We start from the raw sequence: 18,519 nt of genomic DNA on the forward strand, positions 1-18,519 counted from the left end.
TTGGTAGAAAATGTCCTTTAATATATGGTAGAACTTATTAAAGTTTTTTAAAAACTCAGAAATGATTGTTGAATTTAGTCAAAATTTTTTGTATGCTGTATGGCGGGGGTCACATTTCATTCTTTTTTCCTTGTGAGTATTCCCTTATTGCAAGACCATTTGTTGAATTTTTTTTCTCCTTGTTTGCTTGTTTATTTGGGAAGTGCATGGGCTGGGATTCGAATGTGGGTCTTCTGCATGGCAGGAGAGAATTCTACCACTGAACTACCTTTGCGCCCCTAATCTAATATTTTTTTCTTGCATCTCTTAACATTAGCATATAAATTTTCTCTTTCATGTTAATGTTGCAAGTTATATTAATAGATTTCTAATGCTGAACCATTTAATATTTTTTTGTATCCTGCTTGGCTTGATTTGCAAATTTTTTTTTTTTTTTTAACATGGGCAGGCACTGGGAATCGAACCCAGGTCTCCAGCATGGCAGGCAAGAACTCTGCCACTGGGCCACTGTGGCCCACCCAATTTGCAAATTCTTTTTTATGAAATAATGTTTACAGTATAATTGGCCTATAATTTTGTGACTTGAATTACTCTTGTTTAGTTATCAAGATAATACTAAATATATAAAGTAAATTAAGCAAATTTCCTCATTTCTCTATAACAGTTTATATAAAATAGAGATTAACTATTCCTTAAAGATGTGGTTCAATTCACTTACAAAACCATCTGTACCTGATGTCTTTTTTTGGAAGGAATTTTTCTTACCATCAGCTCATCATTGATGAATAGTGGTATTTTAGCATTTTAAAAATGTCTTTCTTGAGTATCTGTTGATTAATTATATATTTCTTAAAAATACCTATTTTGACTGTGTTTTCAAAACTGTTGTCATGACTTGCTTGTTTTATTCTCCTATAGTTTAAAAATTCATCATAGGAAACTTATCCTGCCTCATACCTTTTATTGTTTACTGGTCCCTGCTGTCTTTTTTCTTGATCAAAATGCCAGACATTTTAACCCTATCAGATAACCACTTTTGTTTTGTGTTGATTATTTCCACAAGCCTTTCATTTCACTAACTTATGAATTTATCATTATTTCCTGTACCATCTGAGATTATTATTTTTTCTTTTTCTTGCTTCTTGCATTTTAACATTTAGGTCTTTTGTTTTCTTTTATTTTCTATTTTTATCTAATATTTTCTAAAAATATTATGGATATTTTAAAGTCTATTAATACCCAAATAGTGGGTATTGGCTATAGTCCACAAATTTTGGCATGTATGTATCAGGAATAAGTACAAATTCCCTGACTCAGGAAATGCTTGTGTATGTGAGTGTCAGCAAAGAGGGTAATGTGACAAAGCCCAGGTAACACATTGGGAAGCAGCGGGATCAGATTATGTAGGAACTTGTAGACTATTAAAAGGACTTTGGCTGTTATGTGAAGTGAGATGAGGAGGTACTGAAGAATTTTGAGCAGAAAAAAAGACATATGGTAACTTATTTTAATAGGATCACTCTGGCTGCATTAATTACATAGATGAATTTTATAGTAAAAACTAATGAAGATAGGGGAATATTGGCTCTACCATTTTGTTGAATAGGCCCATAACAGTATTTTCAAAATCATCTACATTGTATATGAAATACGTGTGTACTGATAGGGTGACCATATAGTTGGTCATCCGAACTATGATAATTCGAAAGAGGACATTAATAATTATGCCAGGAAAACAGGAATAAGCAAGGACTGACCTGCTTATTGGGTAAAGCTGGACACACGGTTACCCTACCTATTGAGTACTTACTCACCACATGCCATTCACTCTGGTAGGCAAGTGAACTTCGACTGAGAATAATACAGGGTTCAGAGGGGAAGACAAATCATTTCGATACAGTGTGATCAATACTGCGGAAAATAAGAGAGAACAAGCCAAGCAATCCTCTTGGTTCACAGCTATTTATAAAGAATAATGTTTTTTAAATTAAGCCAATAATAGGAATAGTGTGTAGTAACAGCTTCCATTCAATCTTTTTTTACTTTTCTCAATGCATCTTGCTTAATTCATGTACCATTTAGTGATAAAACTTATGCTTCATTACTTTAAAACACTGCACAATTGCTATATTTGTTTACTACAGCTGTCACAATAAACTACCATAAACTTGGTGATTTAAAATAACAGATACCTATTTTCTCACAGTTCTACAAACTAGAAATCTAAAGTTAAGATGTAGACAGGGTTGGCACTTTCTGGAGGCTCTGAGGGTAAAATCACCCCACGTTTCTTACCTGGCTGCTGGTGGCTGTCAGAAATCTTTGACATTCCTTAGCTTGTAGGCTCATCACTCCAATTCCCGCCTCCCTCTTCATGTTGCCTACTTCTCTGTGTGCCTCTCTGTGTCAGTTCCTTTCCTTATAAAGATAGCAGTCACTGGATTTATGGCCCACTCTAAATCCAAAATGATTTCATCTTGAGATCCTTAGCTGTTTCTATCTGCAAAGACCCTATTTTCAAATGAGGTTTTGAGGTCCTGGGTAGACGTGATGTTTTTGGGAAACACTATTCAATCCACTACAATTGTCTGAAACATAAGAAAAGATACCTGCTATAATTCTAAAGCACAAAAGAACAATCCAATTTTCCTATATGAGACTATCTAATTACTTGACACTTTGTCCTGGATCTAAGGATTTTTTTTGGGGGGGTGGGTGGGTATTTTTTGTGTATTTGAAGTGGAATCACTTCAAAAACTAAAGCAATCAGTTGGAAAAAAGTTGTGGGGTTAGAGGTCAAAAAAAGGCTAAGGAAGAGAATGTATTAACTGCCACAGGTGGTGGCTTCCAAGGAGGACAATTATTATCAAATCATTTATTAAGCCTACTGGATAATTCAATGTGCAAATATTAACCAGATTGATAATATCTTCATGGACCATTTAAAAACGCTTATTCAACATTTATTCAACCTTGAGTTTCTGCTAAAACTTATTACAAGTACTTTAATAAGTTTGTTACATTCATAATAGAAAATGGATTAACAACAACAAGAAGTTCACTGGAGTTGGCCCCAAACCCTCTCAGTTACAAATTATTTAGCGTGAGTTATTGGCATGATTTAACCTGCCAGAGAAGTAGCTGTATCCTAATATTTAATAATATATTTAGGGATATGCTTTAGTTTGTAAGCTGCCAGAATGCAATATAACTGAAATGGGATGGCTTTTAAAAAGGGGAATTTATTAAGTTGCAAGTTTACAGTTCTAAGGCTTATAATGTCCAAATTAAGGCACCAACAAGAAGTTACCATCGCTCAAGTTACTACATCGCTGATGTAGTACGGGGTTTCTCTCTCAGCTGGGAGGGCACCTGGCCATGTCTGCTAGCTTTTTCTCCAGGCTTCTTCAACAGCTTGCCTGGGGCTCTGTCCACTCTGTTGGCTCTGTCGGTTCTAGTGGCTTTAGCAGCTTTTTCCAAAATGGTTCCCTCTTAAAGGGCTCCAGTAAGCAACCCCACCTTGAATAGGTGGAGACACATCTCTGTGGAACCTATCTAATCAAAAGTTACCCACACACAATTGGGTGGGTCACTTCTCCATGGAAATAACAACAACAACAAAAAAGTCCCACCCAGCAATATTGAATGAAGATTAAAGGACATGGCTTTTCTGGGATACATAATAGCTTCAAACCAGCATAAGACATAACTATAGTCAACTCCTAGATTATCATCCGTTGATCAGCATGTGTCTCTGCAAACATTTTTCTTGTATTTTATGACAGGTCCTCCTAGAAGAGGAAGCATGCTTAAAAGCAGACTTAGAATGATCTGTGCAAATTACAAGGAGATAGAATAGAACAACATTTTAAAAACTCTTCTAATTACAAGAGCTTCCAACCAAGGAAGCACTGAAGCAGAAAATAGATCAGCATTGGGGGATGCTATACGATAGGCAATCTTGTGGTCCCTTATACCTCTAAGATTCTATGAGATCCTTGAGTTGTGAAGAAGAGGCCATGCTGAGAATTTCAGCATGCCCAAGTAAAGGTGCCTAAGTCAACTGGTTGAGTAACACAGTGGGAACTGTTTCAAGATTTTTTTTTGAAATCCAAACCCCAAGAAAAGAGGTGGCCCAGGTAACAATAAGGCAGAGTAATATAATAGAAAGACACCAATTTAAAGGCAGGTAAATCTGTCTTTGAATCTTGGCTTCTCCATCTCTAGCTGTGTGTTCCTTCATATACCTTAATTAAAATGTAAATGAGATAGTGTTTGCAAATTATCTAAACGTTAGGTTCACAACAAATGGTACCTGGTATTATTCATAACTAGCATAAATTGCAAAAGTCCTCATGGTCAGTTGAAACTATTTACAGAGGGTGCATGTACTTTTAATACTTACGGTGGCATTTTTTTCTCTTATCATAATGAAGAGGCATTGTATCAACCTAAAGAATTTTCTTAAAATGGGAATTATTTGCACATACCAGCATGGGAGCACTGTCCCAGTGGGACACTGTTAATACATGCTGCTCATTGCCGAGAAATTGGGTTTTTACTGGCCCTTCCTTCTCCATTTCACTTACCAAATTAAAAAAAAAAATTGACATGTACTTGTGTGTCAAAAACAATAATTCTTTCCTTTCTTTGGAGTAATGAAACACTTGGAAAAGATATATGCCCATCATTTTTTTAAAAAATCACCAGAATTCTTCCTTGAGTATTGAGTTATTATTGCTGAAGTGGGTTAATATCAGTTTTCTTGCTGCAAGGCTTTATTGAAACAATCTAAACTTGATGTCTGATTATTCACATAATTAATGGAATTAATTAGGCATCTTAAAAATAGTATAAGCTTCTGTGACTTGAAAAGGGCTAGTTTTCATAGATTCATACTGTTGGGAGACAATTCTCCCGGGAATTCTCAATGTTTCTGCACATCTTATAAAGAGAGGTGTTGAAAGTCTTTTGTTACCAACTGTCTTTTTACAGATGTTTGTCTAAAGAACAACCTTGAAAGCTAGAGATACTGTAACTGGTGCCCGGCTACTACAGCACCAGCTGAGCCCCAATTCAGGTTCCTTAGTCTTGAAACTACAAGAATTTAGAGATGAGAGGGCCAGTAGGAATAAGTAGTAAAGTTTATTAAAGAGGAGGAGAGAGAGTACACATTAGAGAGGTTAAGGCGGACATGTCCAAGGAAGGGACATGCACTGAGTAAATTGGGTTTAGCTAGCTGTATAAGAAAGTTTTTTGGTAGCAGGTTTTCATAGTAACCTTTGAATACTAGATGTCTTCATTGTTCGGGTTCCTAGGGTGGTCTTTGGGTGTCAGGCAGGTGCTTTCTTTGTTTTAGGAGGAAATAGCTAGCAGAGGAAATGGGTAGCTCCATGGTTTGCTGTTACATACCTAAAATTTGTCTTTGTGCAAATGGTTAACAATCTCTATGACACTATGCTTCCTGTCATTAACTAAGAATTTGTTTTGGGCCCAAAATTCTAAAAGCTCTTATGGTTTTGGGCTTTAGGGAATTTTTTATCCCAGGAAGTTTGCAGCTGAAATTTGCACATTGCGTTAGTTCCTTTGGAGCTAGATAAGAAACAAAGGCCTTGCAGTTGTCTGTTAAGTCAGAGCTGAATAGGAAACCAGGGACTTAGAGCTGTCCTATTTTATCCTGCTTCAATAGTCCTTCCCCCTCAAACAAAAGACAGGCTAGTTTACTGTCCAAAATAATAAATATAATGTTTGCCTTTGGAGCAAAGAATAGGCATACTTACTGCCCATCATAAAGGATTGGGGTTAGAGTTCTCCCCTGTAACACAATCCACTGTACACACAGGTATCATCTGCCCTTGTTCCTGTTGCCCTGTGGGAACTAGAGCTTGGGAAAAATACACAAAAACTCCGATACTCTGGCTACTACTGTTGCTGTGAATAATAAACTACCCTTTGACTCTGACCCAGGAGTCTTGTGTCTTCTACAAGCATCCATTAAAGTATGGCAGGTTAACTAATAGCTACAAGTAAGGTAAAACCTCAGACCCACTGCAATTCTTGACACATTATCTGAGAGTTTTATTTGATCATTGACAGAAGGAACTAAGGAAGGGGACATGGTCCTAATGAAGTGAGTGGGAGCATTAGCAAGTTCTTTAAACCATTTTGCTAAAAGTGGAAAAAAAGTCTCAATTATTTCCATATCTTCAATACTGAAGTCCTAGAAGAGGACCAGGAAGAAAGAGACATTTATTATAAAGGGGGGGGGGGGAGCTTTGGTATGAAGAACTCTGCATTTTGAACTTGGGGGTTGGGTTCGGATTCTAGCTCTGCTAGTGGGAACTTGGACAAGTCATTTAGCCTCTCAAGGGTTGAGCCAGGTAATCTTTGGGGCCCCTTTTCAAGTTCTAAATTCTGTGATCATTGTGGAAGGGGACCATCTAAGTGCAACCTGCCACTTTTCCCTGTGACCCACAATAAACCCTGTGCTTGGGGTTAGAGGGGTTAACCTGGCTCCTAGGACAGGAACATAAGGAAACAGTCACTGGAGACTGCTTGGCTAAGTTTGTGAGTTATATGACACCTGGCCCACCACTGCTGCTATACCTATTCCGGTGGGGAAGAAGTGGGGCCCCTACCTACAGCTCACAAGAGACGGGTGCATGCAACCTTCTCCCTGTGTCAGCAAGACCAGGTGGCCATAGAGGATTGATGTCCACTAGTGAAGCTGGCCTGGCTATGAATCTTCTCTATGTGAACAAATGATTTCCCATCTAGCGCCTGTATTAGTTGTCTTTCTTGGTGGCCCTGGCACCTGTACTGGAATAGTTTGATATCTCTTTGCTATCATTCATGTGGTCAGTCTCCTCCTTGGAGGTAGAAACACCTGTCATTTTCCCCCACAATCATTCATTCCAAAAGTTGTCATTTATGGCTACACAATTTCACCTTTGTGGAAAGCTGTGTGGTTCTGATACCTAATTTTGTTCGAGAGTCTGTGTTGCATTTCAGACTTTGCTACTTATACAATGCCAATTACTAAGACTACTTTTGGTGATTTTTAAATAATCTGTCCCTATTGCACAATATATCTGATGGTAGAACGACATTATAAGTACACTGAACAAAGATGAGTGTGAGTATGGTTGAAAGAAGAAGGCTAGAGACAAGTATAACACCAGAAAGAAAGATAAGTGAAGTAGGGAAAACACCGAAGAAAGCACCAGAGCCTCTGAGAAGTGGACAAAACTTTAATTGCCGGCAGTCTCAGAGGACTCCCATCCAAAATCTGAGCCCAAAATATTCTTTGTTTCCAGATTATATAGGCTAGTAAGCAAGGCAGGAGTTACCATGGGAATGGGCAGTGAATACTAGAAAGGTATGGAATTTCTTTTGTCTGAGATGGGACATGGGCAGAGGACCCTCCTTCTGCAGATGTGACCAGGGGCTAGCAGACACTGCAGACATTTTGTTTTACTTCCTGCTTCTACATACTGCGGAGTACATAATTTCAAAATAAATTCATAAGGTGATACACACAAATGCACAAGGTAATACACATAAATTCATAAGAGTTATATAGTAATAATACCGAGGTTAAACTTATGAACTACTTCAATAGAAGATAAAAACTGAGACTGTATTAACTTAGCAAAACCTAGAGTGGTCAATGATGGTGATTAAATGTACAAATATAAGAACGCTTTTACATGCAGGAGAACAAATGAACATCAATGTTGCAAGGTGTTGAAAATGGGATGGTCTATGGAAAAATACAATCAATGCAACTAGAGTTTACAGTTAGCAGCAATATTGTAATATGCTTCCAGTAAACATAATAAAGGCAATTTACCAAAGCTATTGTCAATAAAAGGGGAATGTAAGGGAGGGGTATGGGATTCTTGGTCTTTCTCCTTTTTATTTCATTTTTTATTCTTCATTTTTCCATTTTCTTCCCTTTCTCTTTCTTTGTGGAAGAAATGGAAATGGAAATGTCGTCATATAGATTGTGGTGATGAATGCAAAGCTAAATGATTATACTGGGAACCAGTGATTGGTTACTTAGAATGGATTATACTGTGTGTGAACGAAAGTGTTTAAAAAATAAGCAGAAAGATACAAGTGCTGGAAAAAATGTGGAGAGAGGGATATACTGTTGCCTATTCACTGCTGATAGAGCAGAAGGATGGAGCAGCCCATCTAGAGGACAGAGTGGTGATTCCACAGGAGGTCAACTATAGGATTGCTATATGATTCAGCAACACCATTATTAGGGACATACTTGGAAGAACTGAAAGCAGGACACTAACGGACATTTGCACACTTGTGTTTGTGGGGGCAGTATTCACAATTTGCAATGAATGGAGGAGGCCTAAGGGTATATTGGCTGATGAATGGAAGAGCAAAATACGGTGTATGCATACAATGGAATATTGAGTGGCTACAAGAAGGAATAAAGTTGTGAAGCATGCAACTAGGTGAATGTATCTTGAGGACAGCATAAGCCAGAAACAAAAAACAAACATTATAATGCCTCACTAATATGGACTAACCATAATATGCAAACTCTAAGACTTGAACCTGAGAGCATACATTATCAAGGGAAGACTTATTGTAGAGGTTCTTAGATTGTAAACACTTAAAGCAGTCATCGGGAGTTGTAACTGTCATTTCTAAATTCTTAGATGCTGAGCTCTTTGTGTATAACCTGGTTTGTCCCTGGAACTTTGGGTATCTGTGTGACATCTGAGACTCAGAACTAGAGTTCTGCAGCTCTGAATGTCAGCATTACCCCTTACAGCAACTGTTAAAAAGCTGAAAAAGAGATCAGACTTTAATTAGAGATATGAATGAAGCAGATCTGGTTAGAACTAAAGTAAATCAGACTAAAGGGTAAAAGATGATTTATTTATTGACTGTATTTTAAAACTTCCACTTCTGTGTGAGACCAAAGGAAAAGATGTTTATATGGTTCAAAATTTATATTTTCTGTAGCACACTATCTAATTTAATTTGTATGGTCAGTTTATTCAAACATCTTAATTATATGAAACTTTGAATAGGGAGTGAGATCTCGTTGGTTTATAGAGGTTAATGTGATGCCCCAATGCATCCCAGAGTAATTTGGATAGAAAATAAAAAAGTTTTTGCAAAGTCCCATTGAGGGACTGGGGGAAAATGTAAATATTAAACTTCCCATCTAAGGAATTCCTGATATTCTTGCAAAAATTGGGGACTACCAATTTAATAGGCTGAGTCCTCAACCTTGGGGCAGCTCTTATGAAACTTATGCCTGATGAGGCGATGCTACGACTACTTATAATTATGCCTAAGGATCACTCCCAGAGAACCTTTTCTGTTGCTCCAGTGAGGCATCTCTCTCAAAGCCAATTCAGCAGGTAAACCCACTGCCTTACCCCTTACATGGGACGTAACTCCCAGGGATGTAAATCTCCCTGGCAACATGGGTCTTGACTCCAGGATATGAGACTTACCCTGGCATCATGGGGTGGAGAAATCCTTCTTGAAAAGAAATGAAACAAAATAAAATTTCAGTGGCTGAGAGATTTCAGAGTTGACAGGTCATTCTGGAGATTATTCTTATGCCTTATGTAGATATTCTTTTTTAGTTTTTAGTATATTAGAATAGCTAGAACGAAATACTTGAAACTATTGAACTGTATTCCAGTAGCCTTGACTCTTAAAGATGATTGTTTATCTATATAGCTTTTATAGTGTGATCATTGTGGAAACCTTGTGGCTGACACCCCCTATAACCAGTGTAGAGACAGATGAGTAAAATATTAAGGACAAAAAAAATAAATAAGTAATAGGGGGGATAAAGGGTATGGGATGTTTGAGGTGTTCTTTTTCATTTTATTTTTATTCTTATATATATTATTTTTGGAGGAATAAAAATGTTAAAAAATTGATTGTGATGAATGCACAATATGATAATACTGTGAACCATTGATTGTATACTTCGGATTTTATAGGGTATGTGACTATATCTCAATAAACTTGCATTTAAATAGAAAGCCTTTAATAGGAAGCCATGTACACAATGAGGTGCAAAACCACCAAAGTAATCTAGCTGCAATGAGATTCAGGAAATAACTTCATTTCGGAAGGATTATGCAGTAATTGAATACACATTCTGAAGCCAAACTGTGGCACTTCTGCCAAATACTTACTAGCTGGGCAATTTTGGGCAAAACACCTAACCTCTCTGTGCTTTATTTTTCTCATCTATAAAATAAAGATACTTATCATACCTACCTCATTGGAGGCATCAAGAACAAGGTCTGATATAAAGTAATTCCTTGATCAGTGTTAGTTATTTTCATGAGATTGTGTCACAAGAGGTGATTAGTTCTAAATGTTAAGGGCGCTGAAAGCATAAATCAATTCTACCACAGTACATCATTGCTCCACTTCTCTTTCTCACAAGCTGATTGGCCTAAGGGGATAAAGAGATAGACACTTTCTAGAGTAGCTGGAGAAGGAGGGCGGATGGTGGGGTGGGGTGGGAGTGGCGAATTGAGACCCTGACGCTATCCAAGTTTTACCTCTCCCTTTCCCACTTTCTCAGCCACCTTGCATATGTAAACGTAGTGTTAAATCTGGGGGGAATTTTAGAGAATACCAAGAACACAATCCTTTTAACGAGCTTTGGATGAATGAGAGATCCAGCAGGTGCCCTTCTGTCATGGTCAGGTTCATGTGTCAACTTGGCCAAGTGGTGGTTCCTGTTTGTCTGGTTGGCTGTTGCGATGAGGACATTTCATTGAATTAAATCATGATCATGTCAACTGCATCCACAGCTAATTCCATTTGTAATCAGCCAAAGGGGAGTGTCTTCTGCAATCAGTAATACCTGATCACTGGAAGCCCTTTAAGGAGGATTCAGAAGAGACAGGCTCTCTTCCTGCTTTGGCCGGTGAGCCTCTCCTGTGGAGTTTGTCCAGACCCTCCATCAGAATCATCAGCTTCACAGCCTGCTTGCGGATTTTGGACTCTGCATTCGCACGGTTACGTGAGACACTTTTATAAATTTTATATTTGCGAGTGTTCCCTGTTGATTCTGTTTCTCTAGAGAACCCTAACTAATACACTTTCCTTTCCCATCTGAAATGTATCCACCAAGATTTTTCAAAGCTGTAGAGTGGGCCTGCTGCCCTCTTGGGGTTCTGTCAAGGGTTACATCTTGGGGTCACACAAGACATGAGCCTGCCTCCCAGACCCCTCTACGGTGCAATAAAATAATAGTAGATCATTGCAGCTTGCAAAGCTCTTTTGTGTGTTCCTCATTTGAGCTATACAAAACACACGGTGAGGGCATGGGGTAGGAAGAGCATATGACTGGAAGTCAGAATTCAATTGTTTGATAATTCAACAAAAACTTGCTAAGTACCCACCACATGCCAGGCATCACATGCCAGGCACTTTGCTATGTGATTGAGATTCTATAGTAACCAAAACAGACAGTCCTTGTCCGTCAATTGCTAGCTGTGTGACCTGGGGTTAGGCAAACAAACTCTTAGCTCATTGCTGACTCACAGGATTACTAAGAGTAGCAAAAGAGATTATGTAGGTAAAAACTCTGCAAATCATAAAGCACTAGAGAAATGATGGCTCTTACTATGAGCTATTAAGGCACAGGATTAAATATTTTACACTATGTTCTTTCATTTCATCCTCACAAATGTGCGTGTCATTAACCACATTTTTTTCAGGAAAGAAGCAATTGCACAAGGCCATGTCCATGCACATAGCCTTGTACATGTACACACACAGGTACAAGGTCTTGTGTATTCCAACTTGTGGAGGTGGAATCTGAGTCAGGTTTGATGGACTCTACCCTCTATGTCCTCCATCATCTCAGAATATTAACTCCTCCAGAAACAGCCAATTAATGGATATCCCAAAATGAGGAAAGTAAGAAAGAACTGAGAGGATAAGTGATTTTCTTATAACTATTAGTGGCATGTTCAAACTAAGGCATTTTCATTTCAAAAACCCATTCTCTTTTCCTTGATCACACAAAAATAATTGTCTTCATCTTCTGGCTGCAGACATAATCATTGTCTTAGTTTTCTGGCTGCATCCCACAAAATGGGGTGGCTTAAACACCAGGAATTTGTTGGCTCCCAATGTCAGAGGATAGACTTGCTTACTCCCGGAATTGGGAGCATTCTGGCTGGTTGACAATCCTGGGGTTCCTTGGCTTTTCCATCTATTGGTGCTGTCTTCTCCTTTCTCTTCCAGATTCTATTGACTCCCAGCTTCCAGCTCCTCCCTTCCTCTACGTGGCTTTCTTTTTTTTTATGATCTAGTAATAGGATTAAGACCCATTGTGATTGAATTGACCATACCTTAACTAAAAATATTTCACTAAATATAATTAAGATGTCAATTCTACCTAAATTGATTTACAGATTCAATGCGATACCAATTAAAACCAAAACTACTTACTTTTCAGAAATAGAAAAACCAATAACCAAATTCATCTGGAATGGCAGCATCCCCTGAATAGCTAAAAATATCCTGACAAAGAAAAATGAAGTCAGAGGTCTCACGCTACCTGACTTTAAGGCGTATTACAAAGCTACAGTGGTCAAAACAGCATGGTACTGATGTAAAGATAGATACACTGACCAATGGAATTGAATAGAGTGTTCAGATATAGACTCTCCCATCTATGGACAATTGATTTTTGATAAGGCAGTCAAGCCAACTCACCTGGGACAGAACAGTTTCTTCAATAAATGGTGCCTAGAGAACTGGATATCCACATGCAAAAGAATGAAAGAGGAGCCATATCTCACACCCTGTACAAAAATTGACACAAAATGGATCAAAGACCTAAACATTAGATCTAAGACCTAAAATTTTCCGAAGAAAATGTAGGGAAATATCTTATAAATCTTATAATAGCAGGCGGTTTCCTAGACCTTACACCCAAAGCATGAGCATTGAAGAAAGAAATTAATAAATGGGAACTCCTCAAAATTAAACACTTTTTGTACATCAAAAAACTTTGTCGAGAAAGTAAAAAGACAGCCAACACAATGGGAGACAATATTTGGAAATGATATATCAGATAAAGGTCTGGTATCCAGAATATCTAAAGAGATTGTTCAACTCAACAACAAAAGACAGACAATCCAATTACAAAATGGGCAAAAGACATGAACAGACACTTCTCAGAAAAGGAAATGCAAATAGCCAAAAGGCACATGAAAAGATGCTCAACTTCCCTGGCTATTAGGGAAATGTAAATCAAAACCACAATGACATATCATCTCACACCCACCAGAATGGCCATTATCAATAAAACAGAAAATGATAAGTGCTGAGAGGATGAGGGGAAAGATGCACACTTATTCACTGTTGGTGGAAATGTTAAATGGTACAATCGCTGTAGAAGGCAGTTAGGAAGCTAAGTATAGAATTACCATATGACCTGGCAATACCATTGCTTGGTATCTAATCAGAGGACATGAGGACAAGGACAGAAATGGACATTTGCACACCAATGTTTATAGCAGCATTATTTACAGTTGCCAAGAGATGAAAACAGCCCAAATGTCTATCAACAGATGAATGGCTAAACAAGCTATGGTATATACATATGATGGAATAAGCTGTAAGACAGAATAAAGTTATAAAGTATGTAACAACATGGATGGACCTTAAGGACATTATGCTGAGTGAGATTAGCCAGAAACAAAAGGACAAATACTGTGTGGTCTCAATGATATGAACTGACATTAGTGAATAAACTTGGAGAATTTCATTGGTAACAGAGACCATCAGGAGATAGAAATAGGGTAAGATATTGGGTAATTGGAGCTGAAGTGATACAGATTGTGCAACAGGACTGATTGTAAAAACTCAGAAATGGATAGCATAATACTACTTAACTATAATACAATAATGTTAGAACACAACGAAGCTGAATGTGAGAAAGATAGAGGGAGGAGACCTGGGGGCACAAATAAAATCAGAAGGAAAGATAGACGATAAAGACCGAGATGGTATAATCTAGGAATGCCTACAGTGTATAATGATAGTGACTAAAAGTACAAATTTAAAAATATTTTTGCATGAGGAAGAACAAAGGAATGTCAATACTACAAGGTGTTGAAAATAAATGGTAATTCATGTTTTGAAAATTTAACTTATGTGTGAGACCAAAGCAAAAAATGTTTATTTGGTATAAAATTTGTATTTTGACTGGTGCATTCCCTGATATAACTTATGTGGACAGCTTGAATGGACACCATAAGTACATGGAATGAGTAGGTCATGAGATCTTGTAGTTTTATCCAGAGTGATGCCCCGATAAGTCCCAGAGTGATTTGAACAGTGACTAGAAGGGTGTTTGCAGAGTTCCCTTGGGGGAATGCGAGAAAGTGGGAAAATTCAACTTCCCCAAGTGGAGAATTCCTGATATTTTCACAAGAAGTGGGGATGGCCAAAGCAGTGGGCTGGGCCCTCAATCTTGGAGTTTGTTCATATGGGGCTTGACCCCACAAAGGATAGGTTAAGCCTACTTGGAATTGGGCTTAAGAGTCACCCCCCCAGAGAACTTCTTTTGTTGCTCAGATGTGGCCTCTCTCTTTCACCAACATGACAAGCAAACTCACTGCCCTTCCCCTCTCTATGTGGGACACGACTCCCAGGGGTGTGGACCTTCCTGGCAATGTGGGACAGAAATCCTAGAATGAGCTGGGACTCAGCATCAAGAGATTGAGAAAACCTCCTTGACCAAAAGGGGGAAGAGTGAAATGAGACAAAGGGAACTGTCAATGGCTGAGAGATTCCAAACAGAGTCGAGAGGTTATCCTGGAGCATTATACAGATATTGCCTTTTTAGTTAAGGTGTAATGGAGAGGCTGGAGGGAACTGCCTGTAAAAATAGAGCTTTGTTCCAGTAGCCATGTTTCTTGAAGATGATTGTATAATGATACAGCTTTCTCAATGTGAATGTGTGATTGTGAAAACCTTGTGTCTGATGTTCCTTTTATCTACCTTATTGACAGATGAGTAAAACAGATGGATTAAAAATAAATAAATAAATAAATAATAAAAATAAATGAATAAATAATAGGGGGAACAAATATTAAAATAAATTTAGTGTATTGAAATGCTGGTGATAGGTGAGGGGGAGGGGGGATGTGGCATGTACGAATTTTTTCCTTTTTATTTCTTTTTCTGGGTTTATGTAAATGTTCTCAGAGGTGATCATGGTGATGAATACACAACTATGTGATGATATTGTGAGTTATTCTTTATATACCAAGAATGGAATGATCATATGGTAAGAATGTTCTTGTTTGTATGTTGTAATGTTTAAAAAAAACAGTGGGTGCACGAGTAGTTCAGTGATTAGAATGCTCGCCTTTCATGCGGGAGACCGGGTTGGATTTCTGGAGTATACACACACACAAAAAAAATGATGTCTTCAAAAGGCCCTATTTATACTGGGCTCATAGCCATAGGGATGGGATCAAGATTAAGAACATATTTTTTCCAGGGGTACACAATTCAACCTACCACACTAATCTATATCTCTTGGTAGCCTAGGCTCTTTGACTCTTAGTTAAGCCTGTTCTGGCCCCTAACCATTTCCTGCTAAATAGTTTTGATAAAGAGTGGGGTGAGGATTGGTAGCCATAAGCCATAAACATTGGTGGAACTGAGGTTTTCTGCACCATTCTGATTATCATCCTTTCCTGCTGATATTTCATATTTGCAATTTGAGCAGATGCATAACTTGGTGACTAATTCACATTCTAGCCTGCCTTGAGCAGATCAGTAAGGAGTAGGTGTGGCAATTCGTAAAGTTGTGTGTGTGTGTGTGTGTGTGTGTGTGTGTAAACAGTTATATATATTTAGAAGTCAGAGGAGTCTTCAACACTTCTAGAACCTGGGATTTTTCTTAAACAAGTTATCAGGTGAGGTGATGTTTCATATCAGCTCTTGTAAAATCAAAGAAATCAGAACCATAGTGTATAATATTTAGACTAACAATAACAAGAATGTTATACCTAATATCACATGAGATACAATAGTAGCTATAAACAAGTAAATAATTTTGAATTACCTCTTACATGGAGGATGAGCTCTAAAATCAGCATGTAAAGTGAAAATCACATGTAGCAAAAATGTATCTTGAAAATGCTCCCAATTAACCTAGAGTATACTGATTTTTTTATAAATAACGCATTTCACTTCTTTGAGAAATTATTCACAACTTCTTTCCGTGGGTTTTGAAACACCTACCACGGGTTTTCTGACTTGACTGCATCTACTGTGTAAGTTATAGGATTGGCAGCAGTAAGAAATGGCCATTCAAGTGTATATGGTTAAATTAATTAACTTTAAATAATTTGCATTTATCTTTAGATATTTTCATTATTGAATAAGAGGAGATGAAAATTAAGCCAGTGGATGTGATTTAGGAAGTAATAACAACAACAAAAAACTTTAAAAGAAGGAACAAGGAAGCAATAAGGCAAAAGGCAGATGTTAATGAATTAGAAAACAGAAAATTGGTTGAACTAATAAATCCAAGAGCTGGTTTTTTAAATAATAAGATAAAATAGAAAAATAAACTAAAATGTAAGCTCCATGAGGGCAAGGTACCTGGCACATATTGGTACACACTAAATATTGTTTATATGAATGAATAAATTGAAAATAGGAGATTAGAAAGCAAATTGATTTGTTTTTGCAAAATTGAGCCTTTGCATATTCTTTGCAAGAACAGCGGTGAGAATGTAAAAAAGCCAGTGGGATGTTTACGGAGCTGTATCAGTTTCCTAACAAAGTACCACCCACTGGATGGCTAAAACCAACAAAAATTTAATCTCACTGTCTGGAGCTGGAAGGTATCAGCAAGGCCACACTTCCTTGGGAGGCTCTAGGAAGGCAATTTGCCTTTTCCTAGATTCTGGTGGTAGTTGACAGTCCTTGCTGGTCCTTGGCTTGCAGCTGTATCTCTCCAACTTCTGCCTCCATCTTCTCATGGTGTTCTTCCTGCATATCTTTGTCTTTACATGGCCTTCTTATAAGGACACCAGTCTTTGGATTTAGGAACCACCCTAATCCAGAATGATCTCACTTTAAATTGATTACGTACGTAAAGACCCTATCCAAATAAGTTCACATGCACAAGTCCTAGGAATAAGGATATCAACGGAGCTTTTGGGGGGAAACAATTCAGCCCACAACAGGGGCCAAGACTAGAGGTGGTGTCAATCACATCTGCCCATATACAAGGGCCACAACTCAGTAACCTGACTCCTCCAGATGCAGTAAGGGCTAGAAAAGGCAGTATTCCTTTGGCCAAGACGAAAATGAAATGATTTGGTTTCTCTGCAATAGACAGGTGCAGATGATCTTTTCTATATTTCAACTCTAAACAGCCTCCTTGCCTGTACCTCTATTAGGTCTTCACCACTTGATGCTATATACATCTTTTTTTTTTTTTTTTTTTTTTTTTGGCGTGGGCAGGCACCGGGAATTGAACCTGGGTCTCCAGCATGGCAGGTGTTCTAGTTTGCTAGCTGCCAGAATGCAATATATCAGAAACAGGATGGCTTTTAAAAAGGGGAATTTAATAAGTTGCTAGTTTATAGTTCAAAGGTCAAAAAAAGTCCCAATTAAAGCAAATCTATAGAAATGTCCAATCAAAGGCATCCAGGGAAAGATACCTTGGTTCAAGAAGGTTTATGAAGTTCAGGGTTTCTCTCTCAAGTGAGAAGGCACATGGAGAACAGGGTCAGGGTTTTTCTCCCATCTGGAAAGGCATGTGGTGAACACGGCATCATCTGCTAGCTTTCTCTCCTGGCTTCCCTTCATGAAGCTCTCCAGGAGGCACTTTTCTTCTTCATTTCCAAAGGTCGCTGGCTTCTCATGGCTATGTCATTCTGCTCTGCTCTCTCTGAATCTCCCATTCTCCAAAATGTTTCCTCTTTTATAGTACTCCAGTAAACCAATCAAAACCCACCCATACGGGTGGAGACATGTCTTTACCTAATCCAGTTTAGCAACCACTCTTGACTAAATCACATCATCCAGGGAGGTGATCTGATTACAATTTCAAACATACAGTATTGAATATGGATTATTCTACCTTTATGAAATGGGATTTTGATTGAAATATGGCTTTTCTAGGGGGTATACCTACTTTCAAACCAACACAGCAGGTAAGAACTCTGCCACTGCACCACCATTGCCAGCACTGTATACATCTTTTAATAGCTTATCTCTCCCAACCAGATTATAAGATCCTAGGCAAGAGAAATCATGTCTTAAACTCCTGTTCTGCACAGCACTCAAAAATAGGACTCTGTGTGCTGAAAAATTCCTCCTTCCTACAGAGTACATTTCAATTTACAGAGTCTTACAGATTTATTTCATTGTTGATTGCATTGCAGAAGACCAATATTTCTGCCTGTATGATATACTAGTGTTTGGATGAGCTGCAGAAGGTTGAGCAAAGCAAAT

At 38.0% G+C, this 18,519-nt stretch overlaps 1 long non-coding RNA gene across 1 annotated transcript in view; it reads right to left on the bottom strand.

Annotated features, from left to right (window-relative positions):
- The window catches only part of LOC143691725 (uncharacterized), a 39,903-nt gene that overhangs the window by 1,571 nt on the left and 19,813 nt on the right, over positions 1–18,519 (bottom strand). Inside the window, exon 2 of the long non-coding RNA XR_013179669.1 lies at positions 2,296–2,588. This is a non-coding gene — a long non-coding RNA (uncharacterized LOC143691725). The remainder of the gene's footprint in view (positions 1–2,295; positions 2,589–18,519) is intronic.

This window comes from Tamandua tetradactyla, chromosome 7 (assembly GCF_023851605.1).
Source record: "Tamandua tetradactyla isolate mTamTet1 chromosome 7, mTamTet1.pri, whole genome shotgun sequence".
In the NCBI taxonomy this organism is placed as follows: Eukaryota; Metazoa; Chordata; class Mammalia; order Pilosa; family Myrmecophagidae; genus Tamandua; species Tamandua tetradactyla.